Here is a 20,384-nt window from a genome sequence, read left to right as displayed (position 1 = left end):
CGTTTGATAGAATTCCCCAGGGAAGCCATCTGGCCCTGGACTTTTGTGTCTTGGGAGGTTTTTGATGACTGCTTCAATTTCCTCCCTGGTTATTGGCCTGTTCAGATTTGCTATTTCGTCCTGTTCCAGTTCTGGTAGTTTATGGCTTTCCATGCAGGGATCCCAATGAGAGACTTGATCCTGGGTCTCCATGATCAGGCCCCAGCCAAAGGCAGATGCTAAATTGCTGAGCCACCCAGGGTGCCCTATTCATTTGTTTCATTTATTTATTTATTTATTTATTTATTTATTTATTTATTTATTTTAGTCACAGAGAGAGGGAGAGAGGCAGAGACACAGGCAGAAGGAGAAGCAGGCTCCATGCACCAGAAGCCCGATGTGGGATTCGATCCCGTGTCTCCTAGGATCGCGCCCTGGGCCAAAGGCAGGCGCCAAACTGCTGCGCCACCCAGGGATCCCTATTCATTTGTTTCTAATAGTGATTAAGAAAAAATCATTTTAAGATACATTGAGTACCACGTGCCAGTTCAAAGTTACTATGGTTTTTTTTGTTTTTTTTTTTTTACTTTTCCAACTGATGTAGATACTGAAAAGGAAACTGACAATATTCAGTTACCTGGCAAATAAAATACATATACATAAAATATACATAAAATATATATTACAAATAGTGACATTCATATATATCAAAGGAAAGGCTAATTATCTAAGTTTCTAAGAGTGAATTCCACATCATTAATTTGTCCAATGCAATAACATCTTGTGGAGGCCTGTAAATGCAGCAAAAAGAAGTTTATTAAGTAATCGTGTCATTTCTGCATCTAGAGAACAATATGGTATCGGTGATCTAATTATGATTAATATTACGTTTAAACTGGAATATTTAAATTAAGCTAGAACTTTCATGTTATAAGACAGGGGAACTACAAACAAACCTTAAAAGAATTTCCAAAACCCTGGTCCAGAAAGAGAAAAAAAGATCAGGCACCTGAGAGGTTCAAGGAATTGACTGAATCATCATGTGTACCTACATTCCACTTAAATGACAGGAGAGGCATCCCTGGATGGCATAGCAGTTTTGCGCCTGCCTTTGGCTCAGGGTTGCGATCCTGGAGACCCGGGATCGAATCCCACATCACGCTCCCGGTGCATGGAGCCTGCTTCTCCCTCTTCCTGTGTCTCTGTCTCTCTCTCTCTCTCTCTCTCTCTCTCTGTGACTATCATAAATTAAAAAAAAAGAAATGACAGGAGAGCAGAAAAGAAGCTCCATTATCAACACATGAAAAAATTTTAGAAAAGTCTGGAAGATTAGAAATCAGGGTTGAAATGATAGATAACCACTGCAGAAGAAATCTCAACCCATAACAGACACAAGAAAAAGGTTACAAAGAAGAACCTACTTCCCAAGGAAACCCCAGAGAAACTTCACACTTGGAATGAACTGGTACACAAAACCCCGCTGGGCCCTCAGCCAATCACCAGGGAGGCCAGAACTGGGGCTGCTTAGCTTGCTGTCCCCAAGAGAAACACCCAGAACGGCTGTCTTTTACATAGTTGAGGATTTGTTCTGGGAGTTCCTTGTCTGGCTGCTGAGGATAAAGAGAAGCAAAGCATAGCCTGAATTTTTTGAACCTTGGTGGTAGGCAAGGGGAGGAAAGGACAAGGACAGTAAGCTCCACTAAGGAGTGAGATTCAATAAGGGAGAGAACACAGAACAAAGCCTTCTCTCCCTTGGCATTATCACCACACTCCACACTCCTGTGAAGGAGGAGGAGACAGAGGAGGGGGAAGAGGTAAGGTGAGTGGGAGAAGGGAGAGGGGAGGAAGAGGAACGTATAGTGTGTGTGTGTGTGTGTGTGTGTGTGTGTGTGTACATAAGCAGAATCCTTGTGAAAAGTTGTAAAAATATGAATCAGACTGTTAACAGTTATCATTTGGAGGCTGGGAGAAAAAGTAGTCTGTATTCAATACAATTTTAGGGTTTTTTGTTTTGGTTTTTACAATGAACAGAATTGTTGTAATTTTTAAAACAATATATATTAGAAAATTCCAGGAAGAGACAGAAATGATGATCATAGTCATCATTTCTGGGCAAGAAAGGCTTGATGCAAAAGTTCAAAGCACTGAAGCAAATCTAACCATCAGCTACAGTTAATTAACGGATGTTCCTCTAATAGTTAAACATCCTTGGAAGTGTTTTAATTCCAAACCTCCAGAAACTATAAAGTTATTTGTAATTAAGAAGGTAATTAACTTCTATACAATTGTTACTTTTTTGTGCAAAAAAAATACACAAAAAACAACACACTCAGCAAAAGAGACGTCTCTTTCTAAATTAACTCAAAGTGGTAATTTCCAGGGTTTGGAAACCACTTCCTAAGAGTTACCCAAAGCAACAAAGGACTCACCTAATGAAAATTTCAGAAGACAATCATAAATCTTAATACTTATCTGATCAATACCCAAGAAATTCAATTGAAATGTCTTTCCAGAATATTAATCATTAGATTCCTGATGGCCTTCATAGCAGCAAGAAAAGATAATAAGTTTTAATTTTAAAACATGGTAACAGGGATCCCTGGGTGGCGCAGCGGTTTGGCGCCTGCCTTTGGCCCAGGGCGCGATCCTGGAGACCCAGGATTGATTCCCACGTCGGGCTCCCGGTGCATGGAGCCTGCTTCTCTCTCTGCCTGTGTCTCTGCCTCTCTCTCTCTCTCTCTCTCTCTCACTGTGTGCCTATCATAAATAAATTAAAAAAAAATAAAAAAAAACACCTAAAAAAAAAAAAAACATGGTAACATTAACTTAAACTGCAATCATAAGACAGACACAGCATGCCTATTTAGGGGCTCCGTAACAAAAGAAAATTTTAATGTACCAGTTAAAACCTGAACTTAGAGTAATAATAGCATTATAGCCACCAAGGTCCAACCACATGTTTTGTCTGTTTGCCAAGATATGGTAAGAAGAGAAATGTCATTACAGGTATTTCTCCACTCTATTTATTTAATAGAAATCTCTAGGTACCTTTCTAAATATAATTCCTACCACTGCCCAAAATCTCCCCCTTCATTCACTACCACAATAGTTTTCAGAAATATCCCTAAACTTCTCTAGTTTAATCACATAATAACTCTTCACTATATTGTTCTCCTTCAAAATTTCCCATTGTCAGAACCTGCCAGATTCCTAATCCTGGAGCTCTTTTGAGCTCTTGGGGCAATATTCCTCACGTGTAGACTCACCCCCAGGCCAAATTCTGTGCCCTTTGGCAAGAATTTAAAGGGGGTTGACCTGAGGATCCCTGGGTGGCTCCGCGGTTTGGCACCTGCCTTTGGCCCAGGGCATGATCCCAGGATCGAGTTCCGCATCGGGCTCCTGGCATGAAGCCTGCTTCTCCCTCTGCCTGTGTCTCTGCCTCTCTCTCTCTCTCTCTCTCTCTCTCTCCTTGCTCTCTTTCTTTCTCTGTGTCTAAAATAAATAAATAAATAAATAAATAAATAAATAATAAATAAATAAATGAATAAATAAATAAATAAATAAATCTTCAGAAAAAAATAAAGGGTATTGACCCAATCTCCTGGGAACTCAGCAACTCCCCATTGTCATTAGCATGGCTCTGCCCTGGTATTCCAGCTCTGGTGACTACTTTCGTATTCTGATCCTGACATTTACCTCTCTTATTCTAGCTATCAGTTTCTGGTCACCAGGTTTGTGGCTCATTCTCCCGAACATAGTTCCCTCCATTAGAGAAAGTCACCCTTTACATTTACATTTTAGGAGTTAACCCCTTCCTAAACTCTGCCTGGAGTCTGGGGTCCTGCTTATGGTTCCTGCTATGGGCTCCAGGTGATTCTGTTGAAAATGCTTGAGCTGGGGGCACTCAGGGTGGCTCAGTCAGTTGAACATCAGACTCTTGGTTTGCACTCAGGTTACAATCGCAGGGTCCTGAGATTAGGTTCTCCTGTCAAGCTCTGTGCTCAGCAGAGTCAGGCTGACCCCCTCCCCCATTCTGCTCCTCCCCCTGCTTAATCTCTCTCTCTCAAATAAATAAAGTCTTTTTAAAAAGTGCCTTAGCTGGGACGCCTGGGTGGTCAGTGGTTGAGCATTTGCCTTTGGCTCAGGGCATGATCCCGGAGTTCCAGGATCGAGCTCCACATCCGGCTCCCTGCATGGAGCCTGCTTCTCCCTCTGCCTGTGTCTCTGCCTCTCTCTCTGTGTCTCTCATGAATAAATATATAAAATCTTTAAGAAATAAAAAAAATAAAAATGCCTTAGCTGAAAGAAGGCTGACATGATCTTTCAAAAAGCAAATATTCTTTTTCTAAAAAAGTTATTTCTTTTAGAGGAAGAGAGAGAAAGCGAGCATGAGTGGGAGTCAGAAGGAGTAGAGGGCAGAAGGGAGGGCATCTTCAAGCAGACTCCCCGCTGAGCTAGCAGCACCATAGGAGGGGGGGCCAATCTCACGACCCTGAGACCATTACTTGAGCCAATACCAAGAGTCCCATGCTTTATGGAATGAGCCACCCAGGCACCCGAAAAGCAAATATTCTTCAACCAGTGGTTTTCATTGTGTTGGTAATCAGAATACAACATAGAACAAGTGGTTTTACGTTATCTGTCTCTTGCATTATATCATCCATCATTCTGAATTTTTTGTTTTTCAGTCTTTTTTTTAAAGATTTTATTTATTTATTCACGATAGACATTGAGAGGCAGAGACACAGGCAGAGGGAGAAGCAGGTTCCATGCAGGGAGCCTGACGTGAGACTCGATCCCGGGACTTCAGGATTGCACCCTGGGCCAAAGTCAGGTGCGCTAAACTGCTGAGCCACCCAGGGATCCCCTGTATTTCAGTCTTAATTCATTTTGCTTTATTTGTATATCATTTTCAGCTAATTACTTTTTACTGTAAGCTGTTTGGAGTATCAAAAAGCTGCAGTAGTCCAAATGTCCAACAAGAGAAGTTGCAATAAATTAAATGCTTAAAAAATGGTTTTAAAAAGTATCAAATGTAATTTTTGGGGGGGCATACACTCGCATTATTTTATTTTGCTTTTCCAGTCTGAAGCTACTATCATGGGCATTTAGTTATACAAATCACACAAAACATAAAAGACCAAGACACCCAGAGTGAGATACATGGCAGAGATGAACTGGTAGGGGGGCTGGCAGGGGCAGGGCTGGGAGCCAGGGGCCTGCGGTTTCCCGATGGGGCTCCCGGTGGAGGGTGACGCCTAGCTTCATCCCACCCCGAGACCCGAGGAGTCTGGTCGGACAGGGAGCACCGATCACACCGGGAGGTTCTGGCTTAGGTGGCGAGGGAGCTCAGCACCACCAGATGGGGACAGAAGCATAGGCAGGCAGGAAGGAGGGGGCCAGCGAAAGCCTCCTGGGGAGGTAGGGGCAGGTTCTGGATTCAGGGGAACATCCTGCACCTCCCCCCAACTAGCAGACAAGGAGAGCACCAACTCCTGGAGATGCTGCTTCAAGATTCCCCCACAGGACCCCTTGAAAATCATTCACGGCTACCACGAGGCTTGCCTGGGTGCTTCCAGCAATAATGCTTCGTTTAAAAAAATACTGATTTGGTCATTTTCTGATTCCAGTCAGGCCTGGATGAAAGGAGAGAGAGCAGAGCCCCAGGCCAGAGCGGGCTGTGCGGAGGGTGAGCCTGCTTGGTGCACAGGAGCAAGCAGCAGGCACTTGCTGGCTGCACCCCCTCCTTCCCGCGGCCTTCGCCAGACACAGGGAAGGTGCACCAGGAGGGGTCCGATGGTACAGTTCCTGGGAAGTGGGGGACAGAGGCTCTCACACGGGGACGTACTGGACGCTGACAGCCACGGGAGGCGTGCAATCCACTGCCTCCACCAAGAATGCCAGCTGCTATTTTGACATCGAGTGGCGTGATCGGCGGATCACACTGCGTGTGTCCGTGCAAGTTTGTGACAGCCAAGAAGAACGGCAGCTGGCTGCCTTGGTGGAGAGAGCAGGGGATCGGAGCTTTTCCTCATGAAGCTCATCAACCGTCCCGTCATCGTGTTCCGTGGAGAGCATGGCTTCATTGGTTGCCGTCACAGGCACCCTGGATGCCAACCGCTCCAGCTACGATGTCCTCCAGCTGGAGTTCAATGATGGTGCCTACAACATCAAAGACTCCACAGGCAAGTGACTCATCGGTCGCCAGCAGCAGCGACACCCCCGTGGACTTCTTCAAATTCTGTGACTACAACAAAGTGGCCATCAAGGTTAGTGGGCGCTACCTGAAGGGGGGCCATGCAGGGGTCCTGAAGGCCTGCGCTGAGACATCGAGCCAGCCAGCTCTGAGAGTACTGGCCGCTGCCCAGCGCCCCAGCCCCGCCCTGCCCACACCCTTCTACTAATATCTGTCTTCTCCAGGCGGGCTCTGGCGTGGTGGTGAGCCCCTTGCCTTTCAAACTGGAAACCCAGCAAAACTGGTGCCCCTACCCGTTGCCCCAGGCCTGGCCCTCAGAGGGATCTCAGATCCTTCTGTCCTCTCTTCTCTGCTGTGGGTGAGGCTGGCACCCCTTTCTTCTGACCTCAGACGACTCTGAGCCTTATTTTCCCAAAATGGCCAAGAAGAGTGGGGGGCTGGGAGCCTGGCGGGTGTGTAACTGGAATCTCCTGCCCCCTCCGAGAGCCTCAAATGTAATTTTAGAGGAAAAAATATATATGTATGTCATGTATATCATTGTGCTATATATATACATATATATCTCAGTGTGTATAGATATATACCTATCAATGTGCTCCCAAAAGAAAAAGATATCAAACACGTTAACAGACCTTGCTTGTTTGCTTTATTGAAGTTCGATTTGCGGACATACAGTATAACACCCAGTGCTCATCCCATCAAGTGCCCTCCTCAGTGCCCATCACCCAGTTACCCCAGCCTCCTCCCCGTCTCCCCTTCCACAACACTTTGTTCATTTCCCAGGGTTAGGAGTCTCTCATGGTTTGTCCCCCTCTCTAAATTTTCCCACTCAGGTCCCCCCCTTTCCCTTATAATCCCTCTCATTATTTCTGATATTCCCCATATGAGTGAAACCATATAATGGTTGTCCTCCTCCGATTGACTTACTTCACTCAGCATAATACCCTCCAGTGTCATCCACATCAAAGCAAATGGTGGGTATTTGTCCTTTCTGATGGCGGAGTAATATTCCATTCTCTATATATACATCTTCTTTATCCATTCATCTGTCGAAGGACACCATGGCTCCTTCCACAGTTTGGCTATTGTGGACATTCCTGCTATAAACATTGGGGTACAGGTGTCCCAGCATTTCACTGCATCTGTATTTTTGGGATAAATACCCAGTAGTGCAATTGTTGGGTTATAGGGTAGCTCTATTTTTAACTTTGTGAGGAACCTCCACACTGTTTTCCAGAGTGGCTGTACCAGCTTGCATTCCCACCAACAGTGTAAGAGGATTCCCCTTTTAGGGATGTCTGGGTGGGTCAGTGGTTGAGCGTCTGCTTTTGGCTCAGGGCATGATCCCAAGGTCCTGGGATGAGTCTCATATCAGGCTCCCTGCATTGAGCCTATTTCTCCCTCTGCTTACGTCTCTGCCTCTTTCTGTATCTCCCATGAACAAATAAATAAAATTTAAAAAAAAAGAGAGGATTCCCCTTTTTCCTCATCCGCTCCAACATTTGTTGTTTCTTGCCTTGTTGATTTTCACCATTCTCACTGGTGTGAGGTGGTATCTCATTGTGGTTTTGATTTGTATTTCCCTGATGGCAAATGATGCGGAGCATTTTCTCATGTGCTTTTTGGCCATGTGTATGTCTTCTTTGGTGAAATTTCTGTTCATGTCTTCTACCCATTTCATGATTGGATTTTTTGTTTCTTGGGTGTTGAGTTTACTAAGTTATTTATAGATCTTAGATACTAGTCCTTTATCTGATATGTCATTTGCAAATAGCAGAGCCTATTTCTAAGTAAAAGCAATTGTACATATTTTACCATGTTCTTCTGTTAGTCCATATGTTATAATTTTTCTAGAATTAACATGTGTTATTTTTGCAGTAAAAAAATAATAAATAATAAACAGACCTTGATAAATAAATAAACTTGATGCCGAGCAGTGGTACCACTTAGTGACTAAACAGCACAGGCTTTGGGTGGACTAGGGTTCAATGTCTCTTTCTATGATTAATTGGCTGTGTAACTGCAAACAGCTTCATCTCTCAAACCACCAGTTTCTTCATTTGCAAGATGGAGAAAATAACAGTGCTTATCTCATAGACTGATTTTAAGGAATAAGGTGCTTGGCACATGATGAGCATTTGTGAATGGTAGTCGCTATTATTATTACTAATTATTATTATTATATTATTATTAGTAGTAGTAGTAGTATTATTATGTAAAGCTTGAAAGCCTGTGGTTAAAATATTCATTTTATTTTCAAATTTATTTCAACACAACTGTCAAATAAAGTTGCTCTGACAATGCTGCTTTTGACTAAATTTCATTTGGCCAAATTGATCTCAGCCAAAATATAATTCAATTCCACCGACTGCCTCCCAGAACTCTGAATTGCTTTGGATTTCTGTTGTCACGCACTGTTCACTTGTTAACATACTAATGCATCACTCTGGTTTGAACCTCTGATCCCAACCACTTGTCTGAACTATATCTAAAGTGACCAGCCATCTGCTTTGTCTGCAACTGAAGAGTTTCCCAGATCACGGGGCTTTCAGAGTTAAAACTAAAAAGAGTTCTGAGCAAAACAGAATTTTTGGTTACCCTAATTATACCCATCATGTTCTCCAAAACCACATTCTTAACTCTACTTATGATTTCCTACCAATAATATTTACTGGGTGCATCCCCCAATCTCTAGTCCCAGCTCAGGACTCTCAATAGGCAGAACCAGCCATAACCCAAATATGGCTTCAACAGCTTATCAAATAGACTCCCATAATCTGAACTCAGTTTGTCCTCTCATCTTCAAATATCCTTCAAAAGAACCTACATCTTATTTTTCAGTCCAATTGGTATACTTCCTCTCAAAAACACTGGACTCGTTCCTGCCTTAGTACAACTGCAAAGATGCCACCTGGCCTCTCTTACAACGCTTCATCATCATCATCATCTGAGGCACAGTTCATTTGTATCCTTCTCCATATCTAATCTACTAAATGCATGTAGGTTCCAGGAGTTTTTCTATATAAAATGTCTTAATTTTATTGGTTACTTATAATCCATTTCAGTGTTTTTTTGTCATTTAATTCATATGATCAGTGAGATTCTAATATGTGTTTATATCATTTTCCCAAAGATAATTTCCTCAAGGCAACAAACAAGAATTACCATGTGTTGCCCACAGCAGTAGCTGTACTCATACAGTTGCTCAACATTTGACAAATAATGAATAGTAAAAAAAAGCATATTAAAATGCTTGTGTCTATAGAAGAAAAACACTTATTAATAAAAGTTTCCTAAATAAATAAATAAATAAATAAATAAATAAATAAATAAATAAATAAATAAAAGTTTACTGATATTTTCCTTTACTTGACTTTGGTAGTAGGCTATTACAATAAGCCAGGTCACAGATAGTGATGACTTGGGAATATTATGACAGGGGAATAGTGGAGATGGGGAGAAGTAATCAGTATGATCTGAAGAGAAAGCAGATGCTATTTCCTGACAGAATGTACATGCAGTATGAGAGTAAAAGGTTTAAGGGTGAGTCCAGGGTACTACAGTTTTCCCTCAAGCATTCACAGATGTTACTCTATTTAATGATAATTCTTGGGATGCCTGGGTGGCTCAGCAGTGGTTGAGTGTCTGTCTTTAGCTTAGGGCATGATCCTGGAGTCCTGGGATCGACTCCTGCATTGGGCTCTCTGCATGGAGCCGGTTTCTCCCTCTGCCTATGTCTCTGCCTCTCTCTGTGTGTCTCTCATGAATAAGTAAGTAAAATCTTTAAAAAAGAGAGAAAGGAAAATTTCCTGTTGAAAAATAATAATAATTCTTCTTAAGGTTCAAAATAAAACACTAACTACAGATTTTTGCTTTGAATCTATATCTTCTCTGTATATTTCAACATATTTTCATGTGGTCCTTCACTCATGTGCCAAAGAATATTAATCAACTCATTTTTAAAAAAAGATTTTATTTATTTATTTGAGATGGAAAGAACAAGAGAGAACAAGCATGAGCTGGGGGTGAGCAGAGGGAGAAGGAGAAGCAGACTCCCTGTTGAGCAGAGAACTCATGTGTTGTTTGATCCCAGGACCTTGGGATCTTGACCTGAGTTGAAGGCAGAAGCTTAACCAAATGAGCCACCCGGATAACCCAAATTCAGCCATTTTTAAAATTAACTACTATTCTTCAACAAATCTACACAGAGTCATTTATAATTCCCAACCAAAAAATAAATCATTTTAGTAACAAACTACTTGCAAAGCTCTTCCTTTGGACTGATAATCTATTCAAATAAGTAAAGTACAGGAGAATGTTGATCTGTTTCTCTGAATGACACAAAAAAATCATGGTGGCTTACAGTTTTATTAGATTCATCATTTTGGTAGTAACATCTCATACAGAATTCAGATTTACAGGCAAATTTACACATACAAGAGCTTCTCTGAATATCCTAATTGTTAGGGTTTTTTTTTTAACAAACTTAGGAAATGAAGATGAACAAGCCCAGAAAAATGTAGTAAGTAACCTGGCTGGAATGATTCAACAGGAAAATTGGACATAGTGCCTTATGGTAGAGCTGCTGCAGAGTATTCTCTTGAGGCGGGTGCTCTGCCAAAATCCTAATGCACCACGATGACCGTTTCTGAATTCATAAAGTATGGAAGGGCCACCATATAGTGTTATATCCAACTGTCATGAAGTTTGAATGATTATGTGTATGCATATAGTCTTTAAAAAATATTATCATCAATGTCATTACCTCTTTCCATATTAGTAACCTACTCTTACCTCGCTAGAGTGTCTTAGCTGATTGGGAAGTTCCAACACAGGATCAGTACATAGTGATGGAATCAGCCCCTATGCCAGAATAAAAACTCAGGTCTAGAGAGGAATAAGGAGAGAGACTGGATGATGGGCTTTAGAACTAGACTAGGAACTGACACTACTCTGCTACTTTCTGCCTATGTAGATATCCTTCCTTATCCCATGGGCCTCAATTTCCTCATCCGTAAAGCAGAAAATATAAAACTTATTTATGCCTTGGATCGTACTGCTATTTTCCAATAAGTGGCTAAGAACACATAAAAGAAACAACAATACCTCACATCAATATAGCACTTGGCAATTTTCTAAAAATATCACGTACTTTATCAGATTTTCACCTTCTGAGAGATGGATGAAAATGTCAAGTGCATTTCCAAGTACACTGGGTGGAGAGACTCTGCCTTGGAATCAGACAGACCTGACTTGGGATTCTGGTATACAACTTATTAGCAATGTATCCTCAGGAAAGGTTATCTTAACTTCATTTATTACCTTATCTACAAAATAGGATCAATAGCACCTACCTAAAAGAGTAATTCTGGATTAAAAAATCCAAAAAAATCTGGGTCCATCTCCCAGAAGAACACCTCCAAGCTGTGCACATTTTACCGATGGGGGAATTGAGACTAAGCGATGATAAACAATTGTAAAGCTCACACTTACCAAATCCTAGAGCCAGTCTAGAACTAGAACCATGAGAAGAACTGGCATAGTGAACTCAGGAGTGAAATAGAATGAGTTCATCTATATAGCTTTCAATTTTCCTGGATAAAACATTTCTTAAAGGAGGCTAAAACAACCCAATGCATTTAAGGGCTAAAGGGAATTTGTCCTCATATATTTCTTTTATTTCTTCTGCTTAATTTTCAATGACTCACAAAATAATTTCCTTTCTTTGGCCAGACACCTATTATTTACTATGCTACCTCAATCTTATGAGCAGGAAAAAAACTTATATTCTGTTATGTACATCTGATATTAATATACTCATGAAATAGCCACTTATATGTCATATACAAAGTAAGAACACTTAATTAGGAGACAAGATTGTTCTTCTGGCTTTGGATTTCCCATGTGGGCCATTTCACCTTGGGTGAGTCTCATCATCTTTGAAACTCTTTCACTTAATCTGTAAAATAGTGTAGGTAGACTTTATAATCTCATCCCTTTCAGAAGTAGATTCAATCACAGGTGAAATAACATCTTTCCCAAGAGCTTTAATGAAGTTAAAGAGAAATGCATATACAGGATGATGTGATCATTGCTGCCCCTCTCAGACCTCACCCTATGAAAAGGACAGTTGGTATGGAATTAAGAAAAACACTTAAGTGGGGTATGACAGTGAAAAAGTGGAATACACAATCTTGGAAGATTGGGGGAGGGGACTTCTCTGAAATTACACAGGATCATGTAAGCCACCATTTGATAAGCTTTTACCAATGGAACTGCTTCTGTATTGTGGCAATAGCTAAGACCAAATAAACTCACAATGCCTTCCAGTCTAATTCTTTCTGATTCTATCACTATCACAAAACATTTACTCCTGGATATCTAGATGTATCTACTTTTCAAATTTCCTATCTCCTTCCAACATCCAGCATCACTCACAAATCTCCACTTTCTCTGACAACTTGCCCACTGTCCCTTTTCAAGTACCATACCCCACTAAGATTTCATGATCTCATGCATTTGAGGTTCAGTTCTGCTATTTCAAAACAGCAAATGTAACTATCTCTTGTTTTGTAAGGAAATATAGTCCCCACTGTGCACAAGTAAATATAACTCTAGAAAAGGCAATGGGTGATTTGGTATTTCAGCTGCACCTGTCTGTGACTTAACTTGGTTTCTCTTTACTTGTTGGCAGACTGCTGTCCACATGTGGGTGCTGTAAAAAAAAAAAACATATGACTATGAAATTGGCAAAGGCATAATTTAGTGTATTGAAACGGTAGAAGATAGTGTCAGATTATCCAGCCAAATTGACTAATGACTAATCAATAGAGTAGGAAATAATCTTCAAAATTCCTAAAGTTACAAACTGAAACTATAGCAGTATGGATGAGGAAAGTTTGAACTCCTACTCAATTATCAATAGAAGTAGGAGACAAGTTATACAGTGGAGAAAATAAAATATAATGAAGTAGGAAGTAAGAATTCCATATGTAATATCCTTTCACTTAATTCTTCCTTACAAAAATCCTAATTCAACCTCAACCTGTATATTAACATCAGTTCTACAGAGTTCAAAATATAAAGCTGAAAAATATCAGGAAAAAATTATTTCCACAGTAAAATTCACAAAATATATCATTAATACTCCCCTAACAATACAAAAAATCTTTAAAATGAACACTGGGTGTTATTCTGTATGTTGGCAAATTGAACACCAATAAAAAATAAGTTTATTAGTAAAAAATAAGAAAGACCTAACTGTAACAGAGCATTGCATTCCTATTTATTTACTCCCAACCCAGGAGGGGGGACTGTACCAAGTTGTGATCTAGCCCAGAGTGGTGTGTGTGTGTGTAGGAGGTGTGTACTATATCAGGCTCGACCAAGTGACTTGTATTGACACATGAAATGTGCCTGGAAGCAAAGTGAATCATGTCCAAGAGAATGCTTCAAGAGTCGTCATGTTTGGGTGACTGTTCTTTCCCTTCTGCCAGAAAAATGCATGTCTCTTGTAAGTGTTGTTCCTTTACACATCAAGTGGAACCAAATGCTGGAAAGAGGCACAGCCTCCTGTACCCCACACTTGCATGGACAAGAGCTAAATCTTTGTTGCTATAAACCACTAAGACTTTAAGGTTATTTGTTTGAGCAGTCTTCTTGGCAAAAGTTGGCTGATACAATGACTTAAGCAAAATAATACTTTTTAAATTATTCCCTTGGTAAAAATAAAGCATCTTTTAATCAAGGATATTTATGTGAAGCAGAAAAATGACAGGTGTATTCAAAAGAGTGAACTGTGCAATATAAGTTAATTTCATATTTATGGCACATTCATCAGGTCGTATTAAAAAGTGAAGTTTCAAACAAATGTAAATGTTTCTTTTCTTTCCTTTTAAAAAAGATTTATTTATTTATTTGTGAGAGAGAAAAAATGGAGGGGAAGAGGGAGAGCAAGAAGGAGAGAAGCAGATTCCCTGCTGAGTGTGGAATCCTACTCAGGGCTGGATCTCACAATCCATGAGATTATGACCTGAGGTGAAATCAGGAGTCAAATGCTTAACCAACTGAGCCATCCAGGTGCCACTAAAATGGTCTCTGATGGTTTTAATAATAGCTAATAATCAGACACACAGCAAGGAAACAATTTAATAGGATTCCTAGGAATGAGATACTATATTAGGCAAAAAACTAAGTCCATAAATAAAAAACAACAATCACAAATCACTAACATATATGCTATCTTTCTCTGAGGGGCTCAGGCAAAGACAGTAATCTTTAAAGTATCTTACAAAAAAAAATCTGACATGGAAAAAAGTCAACAGAAAAGACAAGAGAATAAAAAGAAAACTCTGTTACACAGAAAACATGTGATTTGATCCTAGGAAACAGGTACTCTTCACAGGAAAAAAAAAAGTATACCTCAACTATTTTACTTAGGTAAATTATCAATCTCGACAGGCCAAGAAACTTTAGAATAAGATTATGTCACAGAGAACACAGTGGCTATTTTATAGACAAGCGATTAGAGAGCATATTGTGTTCCCAGAGCATTTTTGCTCTATTTTACATCAGAAGTTTTTTTTTAATTTTTTTATTTTTATAATAAATGTATTTTTTATTGGTGTTCAATTTACCAACATACAGAATAACAGCCAGTGCTCATCCCGTCAAGTGCCCCCCTGAGTGCCCATCACACATTCACCATCAACCCCCGCCCACCTCCCCTTCCACCACCCCTAGTTCGTTTCCCAGAGTTAGGAGTCTTTATGTTCTGTCTCACTTTCTGATATTTCCCACACGCCTCCACCCCAAGATTGCTAGAACTCATACAGCAATTTGGCAGCGTGACAGGATACAAAATCAATGCCCAGAAATCAATGACATTTCTATACACTAACAATGAGACTGAAGAAAGAGAAATTAAGGAGTCAATTCCATTTACAATTGCACCCAAAAGCATAAGATACCTAGGAAGAAACCTAACCAAAGAGGTAAAGGATCTATACCCTAAAAACTATAGAACACTTCTGAAAGAAATTGAGGAAGACACAAAGACATGGAAAAAAAACCTCCCAAGACACAAGAGTCCAGGGCCAGATGGCTTCCCAGGGGAATTCTATCAAATGTTTAAAGAAGAAATCATACCTATTCTACTAAAGCTGTTTGGAAAGATAGAAAGAGATGGAGTACTTCCAAGTTCGTTCTATGAGGCCAGCATCACCTTAATTCCAAAACCAGAAAAGACCCCACCAAAAAGGAGAATTACAGACCAATATCCCTGATGAACATGGATGCAAAAATTCTCAACAAGATGCTAGCTAATAGGATCCAACAGCACGTTAAGAAAATTATTCACCACGACCAAGTAGGATTTATCCCCGGGACGCAAGGCTGGTTCAACACTCGTAAAACAAACAATGTGATTCATCATATCAGCAAGAGAAAAACCAAGAACCATAGGATCCTCTCATTAGATGCAGAGAAAGCATTTGACAAAATACAGCATCCATTCCTGATCAAAATTCTTCAGAGTGTAGGGATAGAGGGAACTTTCCTCGACATCTTAAAAGCCATTTACGAAAAGCCCACAGCAAATATCATTCTCCATGGGGAGGCACTGGGAGCCTTTCCCCTAAGATCCGGAACCAGACAGGGATGTCCACTCTCACCACTGCTATTCAACATAGTATTGGAAGTCCTAGCCTCAGCAATCAGACAAAAAAAAGGCATTAAAGGCATTCAAATTGACAAAGAAGAAGTCAAACTCTCCCTCTTTGCTGATGACATCATACTCTACATAGAAAACCCAAAAGCCTCCACCCCAAGATTGTTAGATCTCATACAGCAATTGGGTAGCGTGGCAGGATACAAAATCAATGCCCAGAAATCCCTATCAAAATACCATGGACTTTCTTCAGAGAGTTAAAACAAATTATTTTATGATTTGTGTGGAATCAGAAAAGACCCTGAATAGCCAGGGGAATTAAAAAAAAAAAACATATCTGGGGGCATCACAATGCCAGATTTCAGGTTGTACTACAAAGCTGTGGTCATCAAGACAGTGTGGTACCGGCACAAAAGCAGACACATAAAAAAAAACCTGGATACATACTTCAATGGAACAGAATAGAGAACCCAGAAGTGGACCCTGAACTTTATGGCCAACTAATATTCGATAAATTAGGAAAGACTATCCATTGGAAGAAAGACAGTCTCTTCAATAAATGGTGCTGGGAAAATTGGACATCCACATGCAGAAGAATGAAACTAGACCACTCTCTTTCACAATACACAAAGATTTGAGACTTGCCAGACTCCACAATTGTGTGAGCCCATTTCCTGTTTGAAATAAAGATTTTATTGATTGATTGATTGAGAGCATGCAGGAGAAGGGGCAGAGGTAGAAGATAACAAGTTTCTAGATAAAAGTTGTGGTTGTTTTGCCCTCCAATTTATAATGTTCTCTTAAGGATAATACTTTCTTCTTAAATTATAGCCATTTACAGATTTTCTTAAAATCCATTCATGTGCTTTGGAAAGAAATCTAAAATTTGCTGTCTGCAAAGAACTATTAATGCTATAAAATTTGTGTTCATTCTGGGTGGCCTGAGGCACCATTTTTTTTAAGGAAAATGTTAGAAGGGAACTAACATTTAGGAGATTGGCTCAGAGATGTTTGAAAGATTAAGAGGAGTGATGACTATGGATGTAGTCTGCATGTTTGCACACAAACCAATCAAGAATAAGCTGACCCAATTATCTAGACATAACTGTGCCAGTCTCTTTGGGTGCAGAAGCCTGTGTTCTCCTAAGAGAGACAAAGCTAAAACATACTACACATTTATACCAATATTTTTGGGTTCACAAAACTTTTTGCTCAGACCCAAAAATAAAATAATAAAGCAAAAAGTATAAAAAAAGCGTTGAGCTGCTTGTTCAAGGCTGTGGAGTGACCAGAGCAAGGCTCCACTGATTTGCTTAAATTTCCCACTGCTCTAGCCCTGCTCTGGTACGTGCCATGGAGAACCACCTGAGAACCATTCAGAAGTCACATTTTCTATTTCCTCATATTCTAGAACCCGTGGATTACATATGTGTTATCCATAAAAAGCATTTGATGGGTAAACAGAGAATTGCTGAAAAAGATATAGATATATACACAGACAAAAGAGTAAAATTGAAATTTCAATTTCAGAAAATGTAAAATTAAAAAATGAAACGTGCCTTAAAGACTACATGTCACAAAAATCACAGGAAAATGATTATAAGGCTACAGAAATTCACAAGAGAAAATGCCAACATGGCTGATCAAATCAAGACAGACTTTGTTGGGAAGCTGACTCTATAGGTCGGACATGGATGGGAAGAGGACAAGAAGGGAACTGTCTAGGGGTAGCAAGAGCATGAGCACAAGTGCTAGAGCAGAAATGACAAACTGAGAAATTAGGAAACTTGAGAATTTTCCACATCTTTGAGTCCTGACTTCTCTGTGCTTAATACCTTCTTCAACTCATTTCTATCTTCTTGCATTTTAGTATAAGGAGTCAGGAGGAAACAAGCTCCTTTAAAACTTTCCTGAGCAATCTACTCAGATAAATATCTGATTTTATTGTTCCAAGTTCAAACTTCCACAAAATACTGGAACACTCATTAAGACAAGTTTTTGCCATTTCATGACAAGGTTCTCCTTTTTTATGGTTTCCAATAACACGTTCCTTATTTCCATCTGAGATCTCACAGAAAAATCTTCAACATCCATATTTCGAACAATCTGTTTCTGATTAGTTATGTATTCTCTAAGAAGATAGAGTCTATCTCTGAAGCTCTTGCTTTTATTTCTGAACTCTTACCAGAATCGCCTTCAACATCTATTATTTCTACCAATAGTTCCTTCACAGCAATGTGGGCTTTTCCCAGTGTGGCCCTCCAAACTTCTACATCCTTCCCCCTTACCCGGTTCTAAAGCTGCTTTGGCATTTTTAGGTATTTTTCACAGTAAGACCTACTTCTTGGTACCAAAATCAGAGGGGAAAATGAATGAAATGACCTTTTTAAAGATTTTTATTTAATGAAAGGAGAGCACATGAGCGAGAGAGAGCAGGGAAGGAGAGAAGGAGAGAAGGTATCTCAAGCAGACTCCCCGCCCAGTGAGGAGCCCCATGTGGGGGCTCCATCTCATGACCTGAGCTGAAATCAAGAATTGTATACTCAACCGACTGAGCTACTCATGTGCCCCTGAAATGATCTTTATTGAAAAAATATAAAATTGTATGAATAGGAAAAAGATCTGATTAGTAATCCCAGAAAACATATAGGTGTGGAAAAAAGAAAAAATATGAAAGTAAAAGAATAGACTCTAGAATGACCAAGGTTAAGGAATTAAACTGGAAAAAAGAACTGAGAATTTTACCCAGGATGCAGTACAAAGAGGAAAAGTGAAAAGGTTGTTCGTATCGAGTGTTCTTTGAGAATCATTGTTTCATAAAATTTTAATGGATTCTAGTAAGAGATAATAGAGGAATATTGGAAAAAGTGGTCAAAGACATAATAGCTAAGAAATTCTAATATAAATAAAAATTGACACAGAGGATACAAAAATATGATTTATGAATCTAACAAAACTTAGGAAAGAAGAAAAAAGGAACCAGGAGAAATCTTTGATGAAATAAAAATACAAAATATGGTTTGTCAGTATAACTCGAAATACACTATAATGACAATAAATGTAATAGATTAAATCGCTTTAATAAATATCAGAAATTATCAGTGTGGATATAAAAAATCAGTTATATGCTGCTTACAGGGGACACATCTACACACACAACCTAAAACAGAAAATATAAAAAGAAAAAAAAGAAATAGACTAAGCATATATGAACCAAAAAAAAAAAAAGCTAGTGCAACAATATCTGTCAAAGGCGAGTATGAAGTTGAAGCATTAATGCGAATAAAGCAAATAAGTTATAATTTATAATTCATGAAAAGGCTATAGAAATTATAAATTTGTATGTGCCTAATAATATAGACATAAACCATAAAACACCAAAAGCCAGCAACTACGAAAACTCAGAATTACAAAATAAAAGTGAAAAGCTCACAGAGGGATCCCTGGGGGGCACAGTGGTTTGGCGCCTGCCTTTGGCCCAGGGTGCGATCCTGGAGACCCGGGATCGAGTCCCACATTGGGCTCCCGGTGCATGGAGCCTGCTTCTCCCTCTGCCTATGTCTCTGCCTCTCTCTCTCTCTCTCTCTCTCTGTGATTATTACAAATAAATAAAAATTTTAAAAAAAGCTCACAGAAGCATAATGGCAAAATTTAACACCTCTCTCAGAAACTGCACATTTGGAGAATATATAGAGAATTTGAGTAACACGTATGACATAATTGTGAGTTTCCATATCCCTGCACTCAAAAGAGAATACAATAGAGAATACACATTCTTCTAAAGCGTGCATGCAACATTTTAAATATTTATAAAATTAACTGTACACTCTCAGTCACAAAGAGTCATAGTTATTCAAACCATATTATCTGATTACAGTGCAGTTTAATTAGAAATTAACTATTACAGCTAGTAATTAAAATCCTACAGGTTAGAAAATCTGAAAAAAAAAAAAAACCAAAAGCTTAAATAATGACTAGGTTAAAAAAGACTTCACAAGGAAAATCATAAACTGTAATGGTTTTATCAACAAACTAAAATATTAAAAATAAATTTGAGAGGTATAGCTAAAGCAATACTTAGAAGTTATGAATAGTCTTAAATATATTTACTACAATTAGCTAGCATTTAATCCAAGAAGCTAGATGAAGAAATCAAAGGAGTAAGAAAGTTGAAGCAACAGAATTATAAAAACAAAACACAAATTAATAAGCCTGGGAAAAACATTTATGGAGATGATTTAAAAAATCAATTTCTTTGAAAGCTAATAAACTAGGTAAGCCTCTAGAAAGTTTGACTAGATGTGTACACACATAAATGTATCATCATATAATGGAGTACTACTGTTCAGCCACTTGGACTGAGTGAACCAGATCATCAATACAGAGGAATCACAGATAAAATTGCTGAATGCTAAGAATTTCTGTACTTTAGGGACCTCTGGGTGACTCAGCGATTGAGCATCTGCCTGCCTTTGGCTCAGGGTGTGATCCTGGTCTGGGGATCGAGTCCCGCATCTGGCTCCCTGTGAGGAGCCTGTTCCT

General features: G+C 39.5%; 1 protein-coding gene across 4 annotated transcripts in view; it reads right to left on the bottom strand.

The window, feature by feature from the left end:
- Positions 1–20,384, bottom strand: part of LOC119864445 (rho GTPase-activating protein 20-like) — a 136,605-nt gene that overhangs the window by 7,619 nt on the left and 108,602 nt on the right. The window contains exon 39 of one of the 4 annotated variants that reach the window (XM_038564779.1): positions 10,528–12,890. The exons of 2 other annotated variants lie outside the window; for them this stretch is intronic. The gene's annotated coding sequence lies outside the window, so the exon portion shown is untranslated. Of the gene's footprint in view, positions 1–10,527; positions 12,891–20,384 lie in introns of those variants that run through there. One more of the 4 variants, XR_005373976.1, reaches the window with a different exon arrangement.

The sequence above is a fragment of the Canis lupus genome, chromosome 19 (genome assembly GCF_011100685.1).
Source record: "Canis lupus familiaris isolate Mischka breed German Shepherd chromosome 19, alternate assembly UU_Cfam_GSD_1.0, whole genome shotgun sequence".
Taxonomy (NCBI): Eukaryota; Metazoa; Chordata; class Mammalia; order Carnivora; family Canidae; genus Canis; species Canis lupus.
The sequence above is the reverse complement of the archived record's forward strand: the minus strand, read 5'-3'. Positions and strand labels throughout refer to the sequence as shown.